Source organism: Triticum aestivum, chromosome 6D, assembly GCF_018294505.1.
Source record: "Triticum aestivum cultivar Chinese Spring chromosome 6D, IWGSC CS RefSeq v2.1, whole genome shotgun sequence".
Taxonomy (NCBI): domain Eukaryota; kingdom Viridiplantae; phylum Streptophyta; class Magnoliopsida; order Poales; family Poaceae; genus Triticum; species Triticum aestivum.
Genome location: NC_057811.1, coordinates 154,100,953 through 154,117,349, shown reverse-complemented (window position 1 = coordinate 154,117,349; position 16,397 = coordinate 154,100,953). Strand labels below are relative to the sequence as shown.

Here is a 16,397-nt window from a genome sequence, read left to right as displayed (position 1 = left end):
GGAGGATTGTTCGTTCTGTTGTTGAATCGAACCACTAAGCTAGCGCAGTTGGGACTTAGAGTACCATGCATGAAACGAAAGAGTATTTTCATTCCGCTGCTCTACCAGCCAAAACCTAAAAGGACACTTCACACACGATTTGAGACAGCTGACTGGAAACACCTTGCTTGTCGGTTTGGCATGCCGTCGGCGCAGGTACTTTCCCACCAAGCCTCGACCAGTCCATGAAGGGCCAAGTGGAAGTGACCAACCCAAAGATGTGAAATTGTTCGATGACCAAGAACCGAGGCCTTAGAGTGTAGCGACATGCAAAGTAGGTAAATACCGCAATTTGGCCACCCACGCTTGGCTAATCCATGGGCGGTCCAAATTTTCTCGTGAAGTACCAACCAAGCAAAAAACTTGACTTTTAGAGGGAGCCCAAGCCTTCCAAACCATTTGGTCCATGGGTGAGTGCACCATCCCTAGGAATTGCGCCTCGTAGGGGGAGGCCACCGCGTAGTGCCCACTAACCGTATGTTTCCACATAATTTCATCCTTAGCGAGCGTGTAAAGATGCACCTCATGCAAGAGCATCCAAAGGGTGAAAATTTGTGTGATATGCTCAATGGAAACGGTGGTGGAGGGTTTGATCTTGAGAATCCACACATTGTGCTTGAGGCCTCCCGCACCTTCCAATTCTTTTCGTGAGGAAGCTTTGTGGATGAGCATGGCAATGCCTTTAGGCTTGCACCCAAGGAGCCCAGGTGAATCCCAAAAAGGGGTCTCCGCGCCATTACCAATAGTGATGGTGGTCGATGCATAGAAAAAATTAAGGTCCTCCACATCACACGGTTTCCTATCCCCTACCCAAATCTTGGTAGGATCCTTCCATTCATACCAAGGCCACCGCAAACAAAGAGCACGCGCAAACTTGTTAGTGTTGAGAACCCCAAGCCCCCATAGTCAAGTGGCCGGCAAACAATCTCTCAATTCACCTTGCATTTTTTTCATGTCATCTTGTCCGAGCTGGACCATAGGAAAGCTTTCTCAAGTTTGTTTACATTAAGAAGGGTGCTTGGCGTGATGACCAACGATGTGATGAAATAGACCACTTGGGAAGTGATCACGAACTTGATAAGAGCCATGTGTCAAATGGTGTTGATGTTTGGCCCTCATAAGTTGTCAACTTGCTTGCAACCTTGTCCATAAAAAAATGTAGATCCAACAACTTCAATTGCCAAAGTAAGAGATGAAGTCCTAAGTACCGCAAAGGGAAGGAAGCCCTAGTTGTTGGGAAACTTTGGGTTATATGATGAAAGTCAAGATGATTGCAACGAGTGGGAATCATTGAACTCTTATGGAAGTTGGTGTAAAGGGCAGACTAAGGCATGGCCTAGTGGTGGGAAGGGGCTGATACCTTCCCACTCACCCAGGTTCTAGGCGTAGTACTTACAATTTGGGTTTGTTGCACCAATTATACTGTAGGGGGTTCCCTTACAATCTTTCTATCAAAAAAAGTTGGTGCAAAGGTCCATAACCTCCCCAAAGCGTCGCAAAATACTCGCAAGATTATCAACATCTTTTTCTTGATCGGAGCCATGAACACAGCTGCGTCATCTGCATAAAGAGACACTAGTGCAGAATCGAGCTATAATCCCGGTTCGTAAGGGCCTTTAGTGTCGTTTCCAGAACCGGCACTAAAGTGTTGCGACTAAAGCCCCCCTTTAGTCCCGGTTCAGCACGAACCGACACTAAAGGCCAGCCACGTGGCACGAGGCCGCGCCGTGGGCTGGGGGAAGTTTAGTCCCGGTTGGTAACACAAACTGGGACTAAATGGTTATTAGTTTTCCATTTAATTTTTTGTTTTATGAATTATGTTTAATTATTTTTCAATTAATTATTTTTCATTTCAAACATATTTGACGGTACTACCTACTGTACACGTTATGCATAATATATATATATATATATATAAATAGAATTTCTCATAGAACCGATCAAATATATATATATATATATCACATCATCGAATTCGACCATGCATGCATTCACATGCAACTTGGTACATAAAATTTCTCCTACAATTTGCAGACCATTACAATGCAGGCATTACAGCGGGTAATAGTATTCTCCATTGGGATCTATGACCTGCTCGAGGAAAAATTCCACTATTTCCTCTTGAAGTGCTTTCATGCGGTCATCTTCTAGGAGCTGATCGCGCATCTGGAGCAACTTTATTAAAAAAAGGAGATCAATATGGATATATTAGTTGTGTGTATATGTATTAGATCATGAAAAAAAGGTTTGTGAATTGTGTTCTGGCAAACGTACCTGAAAGTTTTTGTCCGCTAGCTTCCTTTCGGACGTCTTCATGCGAATGTTCTCGCAAACTACGTAGCCACATAAATTAGTCCCCTGCGCCTGCCTCATGCACTTTACGAGAATAGAATTAATCAGATAATAATTAATCAAGCATGATAATGGTATTGTGATCGAAGTAGAATTAAAGAGAGATGCGCATACATAGCTAGCTAGTGCCGGCAAAGAAAATGAATGGAGGAGTTATTAATTAGCTGATATAAGGAAATGAACTAAAGATCGAGGCCGACATATAGTGCGATAATGATTGAAATTACCTGTCGAGCATCCCAATAACGTTCAAGTAGTATATTTATTTTGTTTCCTTTATTGAGTCCAATAATGTAGCTTTTCCCTCGTCAAGTTCAATGACTAGCAAGATCCAATGACAACTGCATGCATGCGCACACGTTTGTATAATTAAGCAGGCATGTGCATATATAACTCATCAACTACACTTACTAACATCTAGTAAGCATAAATAGAATTTGTATTACAATATATATAGTAACACTCACCCGTAGATGTAAGAAAACAGTATTTCTGGTTCGGTATTTTGATCCACCAAAAACTTTAGCAAGTTTTACTATGTTTCTTTTCCATGACGTTCCCATATCTTTTCATTAACGGTATTTGGGTCAATGAACCCAACGCCAAAGCGTCCAGCTTTTTTCATTTACTTTTCCAAATGACTTGTTGATGCTTGCATGGAACGGTAGGGTGGGATAGTCCCTCAATAGAGTACGCAACCACCCTTTTGTTGCCCAAGCAGGTATTAGATCACATTGAACAACAAATGAAATGTGCCCAATCATCATTGTGTTGTAATGCATTGCAACAGGTAAACAATCAACATTTGCACTAAGAGCACAACTTAAAATGATACCTTATTTAGTAAGAATACCAGGTGTTTGTGCTTGGCATTCTCCTTCAGATGTTTCTCCAGATGGTAGCATCTCGTGCCCATTGGATCCCTGGCATCCAACACCTGTGGAAGAAATAAAAGTTTAAGCAATCAATATATACGGATACTAATTTAAAGCAATATCTACATGCACAGAAATTCTATTGATTACATAGTAAAGAGTAACTCTGATGGGGTCACCACATTGTGTAACACTGACCTGCACAACAACATCTGAAGAGTCTAGAACTTTATAAAGTTCACCCCAAATTCTTTTGCTTTGTCCCTTCTCAAACATATTATGCCTGACTAGATCCCTTAAGCCATCTTCCTCTTCATCCTTTGGCAACTTTGATGAAGCATGTTTTTACTCAAACGCATCTAAAAAGCAAAAAATAAAAGTTTACCAAGATACACAGCTATCCTTGACAAATAATAGATGCAACTTCATGCAATTAAATATTACTTTAGAAAATTATGGAACTTCTTAAGACTGACACACTTATTCTTTGTCATATACAGTAGCAGATGAACAGCCAGTAGGCCAGATTTCTTTGTAATATGCATGCAAAGTTGAATGGCATATTCGGATCTAGCTCCAGAACTGGAGACCAATCTTAAAGCTAATTGCTCTGACTCGTACCTTGAGAATCATCAGCTTTCTTTATTAGAGATTCATAATCGAGACTGGATAGTTGTGGTCGTTTACGCTTGCCCTTTGGTCCAAAGGCATGCTCAAAAAGCTCAGTGTCAAGAAGATGTGCACGAGCTTGCTGTAAAATCAACATGAACGAACATATGTGAGTAGAAAAATCATAAGGAAGGAGGAGGCAAGGCCCCCTCAATGTGTATTCGACTACTCATTACGGAACCACCGATTGATCCGATTAGACTTCCCGCGGGGTAGCATACAATATGATACTTCACAATAATGTGGAAGGTTCCAAGCTATTTAACCAAAAATAAAATTGAGCCCAGGAGTACAAGTAATTAAGTTAAACACTAGTTTCAGCAAAATAGTGACAGTCACATACACTAATACTCCATGAGCTGCACGTGCAAAATCAATGATCAGGATGGTAGAAGTATACATAAGTGTTTACCTTCTGATGATCCTGCAGAAGCAATAGTGGCAGATGTTTAGATTTTAGTAACACACTGTAGTTATTTGTAAGCCGTGCCTGGAGTTCTTGCCTGAAATATTCAAGTTCTTTCTGATTGATAACTCGTGTATTTCCTGTGATAACCAAGAGGCAGAATAATACAATCATCATTCACTGTTACACCACCAGGCTTATAATGGAATAAATTCGTATACAAATTTAATCGTCAATCATCTGCACTGCACATCCTGTGACAGTATAACAAATTCAATCCAGCATACAACATAACAAAGTTTGATTTAACCAACTGTTATGTAGACGATCTAATGTATCACCCACCAAGTTCACTATATATACTGTGTCTTAGCAATTACTTGAGCCAATCAGTACTCAGACAGGCTCTAATCAGCAAAAGAGCTTTAGGCATGGTAATTGCTACACTACTAACTGGATACAAAAATGAAACCATAACATCTTCTCTGCTCTCCTCGTGCATCTATCAAGCTCCCGACTGCTCCTAAAAGTGTACACATCCCTACTTGATCCAAATCAACAGCAACGTAATTACCTGCCCTCGTATCTTAAGGGCATCGATCAAGTGCGCAACTAGAAAAACAAACAGAGAGGTAGGGGGATTTGCTCACCGAACCACCGGCGGTCAGGCTCGATGCAGGTGTTGGGGAGCTCCTTGGACTGGAGATCGTGCTTGACGATCTTCCCACCGCGGTCCCTCACTGACCTTAGTTTGTACATCTTGAGCCGCCGCACCGTGGCCGCGGACCGGCTCCCGCCGGCGCCGCCGTCGCCGCCAGCACCCTTCTTGTCATTGGGGCGGTTGACGTCGAGAGAGTGACGGGGCTTGCCCGACACATTCACTGACCGCTCCTTCTTCTTCCCCATCGCGCGCTGGGCGAAGCTCTCTGGTTGGTTTTCCCCTATTTGTTTCCGTGAGATGAGAGGAGGCAGTTGAAGGAGGCGGCGAGGAGGGAGAGGCTAGGGTTTTGTAGGACAGGCGACGGGGATGGGTTGGTCGACAGGCCATCTGCGGGTCGGGCTGATACTGTACCCACCTCCGCAGGCTGCGGGGCCGTGACCCATTTGCGACGAACACAGTAACGGACAAGTATCCTCCTACCACAAATGAAGGGGAAAAAAAAGACTAATTACTTTCTCTGTTTCTAAATATAAGCCCTTTTACATTAAAAATAATATAAGTTTATTTAGAGATTTCAATATGAACTACATAAGGATGTATATAGACATATTTTAATGTGTAGATTCACTGATTTTGCTGCGTATGTAGTCTACTAGATCAGGAGCGTGCCTTGGCGCGAGGGTGCCGGTCCGAACGTTTTGGGGAAGCATGTAATACTAAGTCATTAGGAATTCAGGGTTTAACGTACGGGTTTATATAGTATATCAAAAAAGGAGAGAACAAACATTCAACTGTGATAGAAGCAAAACATGATGGAGTTCAATTCGACATTGGATGATAAGGTAGCAGTATGTTCAGTGCTTTATAATACCACAAAAGACATCCACTGGACATGCATTTCGATAACTAAACCGATAATACATGATAGGAGTTAGTAAGAGCAGGAACACAACGAAGAAGAGCAAATAGCTTAATCCAATTGCCTTGGTGGCCTACTTCGTAGGCGCCAATTCATACAAGCAATTGAAAAAAAAACAGACATGCTAGAAGATTGCTGCATGAATGAAACGATGAATAATGGCCAAGGCAACCGTATGGATAGTGCATACAATTTAACGGAAACGAAATTCCAAAGAGATGTAGGAGATATGCCCTAGAGGCAATAATAAATGATATTATTTATCTCCGAGTTCATAATTATGTTTATGTTCCATGCTATAACTGCAATGATTCTCGAGTCTGCAATATCCACAAGGCTCGGAGGAAGACTCATATGCACGTGTGGAATAATAAACGGTAAGAAGTATTCCTAGTCTAGTCTCTAAGACTAGCTCAAGTGTTGCATGATGGTTCTGTTTTCCTAATCATGGGCATGTCTATGCCAGCAATTTTGAGGGCACAATGTTAAGAGAACATTTGTGTTGAATCGACCCAGATTGATGTTATGCTAAGAGATTCATTCGTCATAAGTTAATGGTGCATAACACAAAGATGGTTAACATTTGCATGATTCCTTAGACCATGAGAGAATCGAGTTTCTTCATGCTTACTTCATGAACTTTGGGGTTTGTTAAACGTCATCCGTAAATGGGTGGCTATTACGGCGGCTTACGGGTTCATGGAAAAGTGTGTCAAGTAACTTGATAGCTCAAGATTGGGATTTGCTCCTCCGACGATGGAGAGATATTCTCGGGCCCTCTCGGTATTACGGTATCCATCATCGTCTGGCCAGACACAGTGTGATTTGATCACTGGGATGCCGGAACACGGAAACGAGAAAAGAGAACAAAACCGGTAACGAGGTAACTTGCATGGTGGACAAATTGTTCGTCCACGGGGATGCAACAAATCTCACCTCGGGTGTTTGTGACATATCGCGAAGCAACAGGAATAGCTCACTGCAACTGGAGGTTCACTCGAATATTCATTCATGTGGGTATAGGGGTCAATATGGGTGTCCACGGCTCCGATGTTGATCATTGATCGGAAGGGATTCCGGGTCATGTCTATACTTCACCGAACCTATAGGGTCACACGCTTAAGGGTCATCTATCTGCTGAATACTAGACAGGGAGTCTGAAAGAAAATCATCGAAAAAGTTTCGGACACCGAAAAGTTTCGGACAGCGGAAAAGCTCCGCAGAGATAGGTCACCGGATGAGTTTCGGTGATACCGAAATAGTTGTTTCGGGGTATGCCATTAAGTCAAAATGGTTTCGGCACATGCCTGATAATTCTTGGAGGGTGCCAGAATCATTCTGGAAACTTTTTGGAATTTTCAGAAATAAAAACTGAAAATGTTACGGAGCTGCAGGAACCGGTTCAGATGCTTTTCGCAGATGAAAATCACTAAACTGGAATTTTTCCAGAACGCGTTGAAAATTATTATGGTGGGTACTGGAAATGTTCTAAGCCCACATAAATATTTTCAGTTCGAACGGACGCTGAAAAATGTCGTCGTGAATAGTGAAAGTGCTTTTTGGGATATTTTATGGAAAGCCACCTTTTGGGGCTTTGCCCAAAAGATCTAGGGATGACATGGATGGATTGGGAGGCCCGCATGGGGGCCCCCCAAGGGGTGTGGCCGGCCACACTTGGGGCTCCACCTTGGAGCCCCTCTTGTTCCTTGGTTTCACTCTTATGCCCTTGAGGAAGGACTTCATTCATGTGCATTTTGGGTTTTTGTGTTAAACTACCCTACCCCTTGGGATTTCCTATAAATAGAGGTGGAGGGGCAGCCCTCCACACTCACTCTTTCTCACATACAAGTGCCATGCATGATCTGGCTTCTCTCTCCCTCCCAGCAAAATAGTTTCGTAGAGCCGAAAGGCTGTCTGGGTTCCGGCAGGAACTAGTTCTGGACGGCGAAGCCCTGCCGGATAGATGACACCGTATGTGTGCAACCCTGTAGAGAGGTCGTAGTTTCGATCCTTTTGCCCGAGGGGCTGTTTTGAGAGTGCCTCCCGAAGGGCTGTCCAAGTGACGATCCGAGTTCTGTGAATCCTCCCGAAGGGCTGTCCGAGTGACCGTCCGAGTTTTGAGGGTCCTCCCGAAGGGCTGTCCGCGACACCGTCCGAGGGACTGTCCGACCGCCTCCCGGAGGGCTGTCCGTGGGGCGCATGAGGGTATACATCCTCGTGGTTGGGAGGTTGTAAATCCTAGCTGCGGGGATCTGCACCGCCGTTCGTCATCGACTCTACTTCCGCTGCGCTACGAGTCAGTAACGAAAAAGATCAAACCATGTATGCAGTCTCCATAGTGGTCCTGGGATGGTGTGTAGGTCGGAATTTTTTTGTTTTCTGCCGCATTACCCGATAGTGGCATCATGAGCCGTGCTATGCGTAGATGCAGATTGCGATCTAGAATACATGAAGATGTATGGGTGTTGCACAATATAATTAGGTAGTAGATGAGTTCTATTACTGAAAATTATTTGTGCGGGTAGTAGATGAAATCTGTTACCCGATGTTCTTATTGCTTCCCTTAAATTTGCGTAGTCCTAATCTTGACAGCATTGTGGAATCTGACAAAGTTCTGGCAATCCGCGATCCTTTCATGCTGCTCCTGAGCATGCTGATTGACAGATTAACGAAGTGCTAACAGTTCTTTGGGTTCCACTTTAGTCTAAGAAAGATGGATGTTTCGCAAACTAAAGGGCAATGCAGATATGATCTGCACGGGGGTCATGCGTATGACGAAGTTCAGTGTGGGGCTCGAGATTTTATTATGTCATGTTTCATACACCCCGATAAGTTAATCTAGCACTTGAATTATCATACTTGATGATGGACGTTGGTAGCTTCGATTTGTTTCGAAACCTTAGAAGCCACGTAAAACAAGTTTTTGCATGAACCGATTAGAGACGTCTAACTTGGTTTTGCAGGAGGGTTTTGCATGTGCATGTGATGTGGTATAGCAGTGCTCGTAATAATTTGATTATGTATGAAATGACTATATGATGTAAAATTGATTAACATGACCCGCAAGTCATGATTCGGCATGATGGCTAGAGCCATATGAGTGCACTTTAATGACATGCGTGTCAACCTTAAGTAATGCATTAATTTTATACGCTACGGAGATAGCAATATTATCTGGTGCATCGACAAGGTGGTGGCAATCTTCGCGAAGGTGAACACCGACGCGAATGCTAAAGACGAAGAAATGAAAGACTTCTCCGTCAGAAAGGGCTATACCATATCATGCTATTATGAATTGCCTAAGATGTTTATCCCTTATGATGCACCCTTCCTGATTGCGCAGTAGTCGCTTTTTATTAGGGTGATCTCTCACTTCGAATATCAAAGTAGTTAGTGTTCACCCAAGTGTAGCACCGTCTGAAATTCGTATCTTTTTGGGGTGCGCCATGTACACATGAGCACGAACGAATCGAGAGGAATGAGGCGGGTGAGGTCAGACCTCGCAGCAAGATCACTTGGTTGTCTTTGACGTTCAGGCAGGAGAGTCCTGAGCTCGAAACACGCCCATCGAAAGATGAACAAGAATCACATAGAGATGTGATCGGCAAGTTGGCCTACCGATTGAAATTCGTGTCATCAGTGCTGAACCCGTCAATGGCATCGAATAAAAATATGGATCTTGAATCACTCTAAATCAATTATGAGAGATATTGATTTGTGGGAGCGCACTATTGAATTAACATTTTTAATTGTCAGTGCAATTAATTACGAACACTGTCTAAGTGTTTCTTGCAAAATAGTTGTAGAATAATGGTTCACGTTTCCGCCTTCCCTCTTAAAATTTAATAGCTGTTAAATATCTGGTTAAAACTTTACGATTGGTAACGTAATGTGAGGATTGTCCTCAAAAGTGCCAAGAAGGACTTTGTCCTATCGCATGCTTTCTGTATCCTCCCGCTAATGCTATGGATCATGTGACTCTCGTCCTTCGATCCAAAAGCTAGAATTCTGTTACGGTCAAGTGGAATATGTTTGCTTCCATGAAACCCAAACTTCGAAAGTTGGGATAGTTATATGATATTCATGGAACTGAAAATTATTTTCAGATACAAACAAAGCAATGTTTGTTTGCAAGTATTAGTAAAAGTGTTTACTATGCATTTGACTGTTGGGAATGGGATCCAGAAGAACGCCTGTCATATAATGAAAGGTGAATAAAACAACAACTTAAAGAGAAAGGAAGTGTCCAAAGGGTGTTAGTATGACTTACACGCCTAGGAAGTCCGGGGCTAACGCCACTCTTAAGTTGGGTGCTTCTTTTGCGAGTAGGAGAAATACTAAAAGTTAAACTGTTAGAAGTATAAAGGCAGAAAGAAAGATGACTGGAATATCCAGCTCATGTATGAATGTCATACAAGTTTTTGATGTATAGTAGGCTAGTCAAAGATATAGTTCTTGGAAATTATGGTTAAACATGTTAATCACTAATTCTTGGGTATTGTGAGTTAATTGCAAAGATACCCGCTCGATTGCATTCTGTTACGAATCAATGTAAGAGCTACTATGACCTAAAAAGACTAGCCAGAATGAGGTTAAGGTATACACAGGGAACATAGTAAATGTTACTATACCTTCCATCGGTGTATTGTCGTCTGTATTTATTTTCATAATTTATTTAGAGTTTTACAAACTCTAGCCCATTGCATAAGGTATCTTGCAAGAAGGTTGTTCATAAGAGAACTTTTTATGTTCGATGTAATGAATAACACAAGGGCCATACTTTCATTATGAATGAGATGTATGTTATGAATATTGATAATAATACAATACCTCTGGGTTTACTTTTATAATTCATTTTAGAGTTTCATACACTCTAGCCCATTGCACAATGTTTGTTGCAAAGGAGTTGTTCATAAAAACAACAATTGTTGTTAAGTATTATGAATAACATGAAGGGCCATGCTTCCATCCAAGATGGGATGTATGTTATGAATATTGATGGTAATATGATACATCCATAACACTAACGCTAAATGTCGCAAGACTAAAAGAATACCACACAAGTGTGGCACTACATTTGGTCACATTGGAGAAACCCGCATGGAAAATTCCATTATGATGGATTTTGAAGTCTTTTTTATTTTGAATCATCTGACACTTGCAACTTTCCTCCGAAAAGTGAAGTGACTAAAATACCGTTCACAGGCCATAAGGAACAAACAACAAACTTATTAGTGATCATACATTTGATGTGTGTAGTCCGATAAGTGTTGTTAGTGGTGGATTTATTTATCTTCAGAAATGACTCAAGTAGATATATGGATATTTAGTTGATGAGACGTAAGTCTGGATCTTTTGAAATCATTCGAAAGGTTTTCAAAAATGAAGTAGAAGTTATTGTAACAAGAAAATTATGTTTCTGCAATTTGATTGCACAAAGGAATATTTGAGTTACATGTTTAGCGAATGTCTGATGAGTTGTGAATGGGGTTTCATAACTTGCACCTCCCGGAACACCACTGCAAGTGGAAAGTCCGTGGAGATGTAATCAAACCATTTATGACATGGTAAGATCAAAGATGACATAAATAAATTTGCCATTATCACTTTTGAAGAGTAATGCTTTAGAGACTGTGACTTTTACACTGAAAAGAGCTCCATCAGGTCTGTTGAAATGACGGCATGGTATGGTACGCCCAACCATGTTATATCTTTTCTTAACATTTGGAATATGGGGCTTGTGTAAAAGGTTACAAACCTATTCCAAATCAGACAAGTGCTACTTTGTAGGTTATACCAAAATGTTGGGTATTCCTCCCTCACTATACCGAGGCAAATAGTTTTGCCGCGAAACGGTGTGCTTTTAAAGAGAATGGTTCTTTCAAAAAGGTGAGTGGGAGAATAGTGCAACTCGACAAGATAAACAGTATCTTCGTCATCAGATCAAAGGAAAGAGACCTTGGAAGTAATTCCAGAGTTTCCTACTGCGACTGATACGGAAGTCTCTACAATAAAATGTATGAACTTCGGTCGAACTTGCAGCTGAACCACGTAGCCAAGGCTCGTGCAAACCTCTCAGGTGCGCAAACGAGGTATTGTTGTTAGACAACATTATACCTACGATACACATGGAAGCATTGATGGGCCCTGACTCTGGAATTGGCTAAATGCCAATACAACCCAGGTTAGTTTCCATATAAGTGATTCAAGATGAAAACCTTGATACACCTTTCGGAAGACTTAGAGTCTAACGAATATTTATGGAACTTAAAACTGATACGGATAAAAATGTTTTATCCATAAAGCTCGACTTGTTGAAATAACAAGTTCAAAAGTTGACTACGATGAGGTTGTTTTCATCGTGGCGATGCTTAAAGTCGGTTCAGGTTAAACTAGCAATTAATACATATTTCAATCATGAGATATGAAACATGGATGACAAATAAGATTTCCATCTGATGGAAATGAAACCAAGGACTTGCATGTGTTACAGTCCAAGGCATTTTGTCTATCCAGAGGATGCTAGTAAGGGTGCAAACTTCAAAGTTCCAGCGATGGACAGAAGAGAGCAAAATGGAGTTTGAATCTTCGTGCTTTGATGAAATGGTCAAAGGGTTCTGACTTCATAAATGGGTAACGAAGATGCTTGTAATTCAAGAAAGTAAGTGGGAGCATAATAATATTTCTAAAAACCTTGTGTGCTTGACACATTGTTAATTGGAAATAAATTTCTTGACACGAATTAGGACTTCATTTGAAAATAGTTTTTTGATGAAGTGCATAGGCTAAATAGCCTCAATATTAGGCATAATGATCTATGGAGATAGATTTACCTAATAGGGCTAAGCAATGAATACATATTGACAAGGTTCTAAAACCTTTTAGCATTTAAAACCGCCAAGGAGTGATTCTTGCCGGAGTCACATGGAAGAGTTTTTTTGCAAGACTCGGTGTCGCAAAACACTGATGAGCAAACTACATGATGCAGATTTCACACACTTTTGTGTTTGGATTAATCATGTATTCCATGGTATGTAAAACAACCAGATATGTCCAATACTCCCAAGGTGTTGCGAGTATGGATACTAAAGTGATCAAAGTACTGATCGTGGGACAACAGTGAAAGATGTCATTGAGTACTAGAGTAAGTACTGATGATATGTTTTCTCGCAAGCGGAGATCATGAAGAGTTCGTTGTAAAATGTTACATCGATACAGTCTTCATCTTTTCTCCATGCGATTTTCGATTTAAGTTAAGGGTTTTGTGTGATACACAATATGGTGGCACGGTAGTTGGAAATTGTTCCCAACAGGATACTGTGGCGAATTCTATAACAAATGACTAAGTATGTTGACGCTTTAGAAGCGACAAACAAGATGTTGAATCATATAGTTCATTCATGAACTTAGTATGGTTCCAAGATGGCTTTTGTCAATGGGACACTACTGCAGGTAGTTTCTCCATAACCCAGTCTGAGGAATCCAGGTTCGACCTGTGATTCACATACATAAAAGCCAAGTCCACACAAAATATGAATTTTGTGAAAGCGTGAAAATGCGAGGATATGCAGAGATAGACACGGAGCTGAAGTTGTCAGATCCGATGGACATCAGGCTATACCACATGCGAAGCATTTTTTACACCAGTATGCCATAGGTGTGAAGTGCATTAGCATTAACTGGATTATTGACTCTAGTGCAAGTGGGAGTCTGTAGGAGATATGCCCTAGAGGCAATAATAAATGATATTATTTATCTCCGAGTTCATAATTATGTTTATGTTCCATGAAACTGCAATGATTCTCGAGTCTGCAATATCCACGAGGCTCGGAGGAAGACTCATATGCACGTGTGGAATAATAAACGGTAAGAAGTATTCCTAGTCTAGTCTCTAAGACTAGCTCAAGTGTTGCATGATGGTTCTGTTTTCCTGATCATGGGCATGTCTATGCCAGCAATTTTGAGGGCACAATGTTAAGAGAACATTTGTGTTGAATCGACCCAGATTGATGTTATGCTAAGAGATTCATTCGTCACAAGTTAATGGTGCATAACACAAAGATGGTTAACATTTGCATGATTCCTTAGACCATGAGAGAATCGAGTTTCTTCATGCTTGCTTCATGAACTTTGGGGTTTGTTAAACGTCATCCGTAAATGGGTGGCTATTACGGCGGCTTACGGGTTCATGGAAAAGTGTGTCAAGTAACTTGATAGCTCAAGATTGGGATTTGCTCCTCCGACGATGGAGAGATATTCTCGGGCCCTCTCGGTATTACGGTATCCATCATCGTCTGGCCAGACACAGTGTGATTTGATCACTGGGATGCCGGAACACGGAAACGAGAAAAGAGAACAAAACCGGTAACGAGGTAACTTGCATGGTGGACAAATTGTTCGTCCACGGGGATGCAACAAATCTCACCTCAGGTGTTTGTGACATATCACGAAGCAACAGGAATAGCTCACTGCAACTGGAGGTTCACTCGAATATTCATTCGCGTGGGTATAGGGGTCAATATGGGTGTCCACGGCTCTGTTGATCATTGATCGGAAGGGGTTCCGGGTCATGTCTATACTTCACCGAACCTATAGGGTCACACACTTAAGGGTCATCTATCTGCTGAATACCAGACAAGGAGTCTGAGAGAAAATCATCGAAAACGTTTCGGACACCGAAAAGTTTCGGACAGCGGAAAAGCTCCGCAGAGAGAGGTCACCGGATAAGTTTCGGTGAAACCGAAATAGTTGTTTCGGGGTATGCCATTAAGTCAAAATGGTTTCGGCACATGCCTGATAATTCTTGGAGGGTGCCGGAATCATTCTGGAAACTTTTTGGAATTTTCAGAAATAAAAACTGAAAATGTTACGGAGCTGCAGGAACCGGTTCAGATGCTTTTCGCAGATGAAAATCACTAAACTGGAATTGTTCCAGAATGCGTTGAAAATTATTATGGTGGGTACTGGAAATGTTCTAAGCCCACATAAATATTTTTAGTTCGAACGGACGCTGAAAAATGTCGTCGTGAATAGTGAAAGTGCTTTTTGGGATATTTTATGGAAAGCCACCTTTTGGGGCTTTGCCCAAAAGACCTAGGGATGACATGGATGGATTGGGAGGCCCTCATGGGGCCCCCCAAGGGGTGTGGCCGGCCACACTTGGGGCTCCACCTTGGAGCCCCTCTTGTTCCTTGGTTTCACTCTTATGCCCTTGAGGAAGGACTTCATTCATGTGCATTTTGGGTTTTTGTGTTAAACTACCCTGCCCCTTGGGATTTCCTATAAATAGAGGTGGAGGGGCAGCCCTCCACACTCACTCTTTCTCACATACAAGTGCCATGCATGATCTGGCTTCTCTCTCCCTCCCAGCGAAATAGTTTCGTAGAGCCGAAAGGCTGTCTGGGTTCCGGCAGGAACTAGTTCTGGACGGCGAAGCCCTGCCGGATAGATGACACCGTATGTGTGCAACCATGTAGAGAGGTCGTAGTTTTGATCCTTTTGCCCGAGGGGCTGTTTTGAGAGTGCCTCCCAAAGGGTTGTCCAAGTGACAGTCCGAGTGCTGTGAATCCTCCCGAAGGGCTGTCCGAGTGACCGTCCGAGTTTTGAGGGTCCTCCCGAAGGGCTGTCCGCGACACCGTCCAAGGGACTGTCCGACCGCCTCCCGGAGGGCTGTCCGTGGGGCGAATGAGGGTATACATCCTCGCGGTTGGGAGGTTGTAAATCCTAGCTACGAGGATCTGCACCGCCGTTCGTCATCGACTCTACTTCCGCTGCGCTACGAGTCGGTAACAAAAAAGATCAAACCATGTATGCAGTCTCCATAGTGGTCCTGGGCTGGTGCGTAGGTTGGAATTTTTTTGTTTTCTGCTGCGTTACCCTACAAGAGAATCTGTACTCAAGCACAAAGCATCATAGAGGAGATAAGGTGATACACCGAGAGGAATGCATATCCAAGCAAAGGTATATCCTGCACACCATATACCAGCAAATATGATAAAAAGTAAAGAACAATAATAATCAATCAGAAGCAAAGGGCGTTTGCGTGCAGAAAATGAGAATCCACCTGATAAGACATGAACATAAACATAACATTTCACAACAGAAGATGAGAAGCCACCTGATAAGAGTACAGACAGCCGCTTGCCTCACACTTGTTTACACAAACACTTACATAAAGGAAGTTGTCATTGTAAGTTCAGTCTTTGGAGCAGAACGTCATCGCTACATGATTCTTGCATAGTACAAATCTAAAAGCACTTGGAGACCTCCAAAAGACAAATGTTCCACTAGTAAACTTGACTAATAAGAACCAAAAGTATGTTGCCAACTAAGAACTCAAGCCTGCTGATTGGGACATGTTTTTTTGAAGGTTATCAGAAGCTATCTTTAATTGTCATCGGCCGCTCCTCTGACTTCGCTCCAATATAATGTAACCTATGTGTTAGTTCCTCAATGCCTGCCAGCGCTGATTTCATA

General features: G+C 42.1%; 1 pseudogene; it reads right to left on the bottom strand.

Annotated features, from left to right (window-relative positions):
- Positions 1-1,970: 1,970 nt before the first annotated feature.
- On the bottom strand, positions 1,971-5,370 carry LOC123144245 (nuclear/nucleolar GTPase 2-like; annotated as a pseudogene).
- Positions 5,371-16,397: the final 11,027 nt, after the last annotated feature.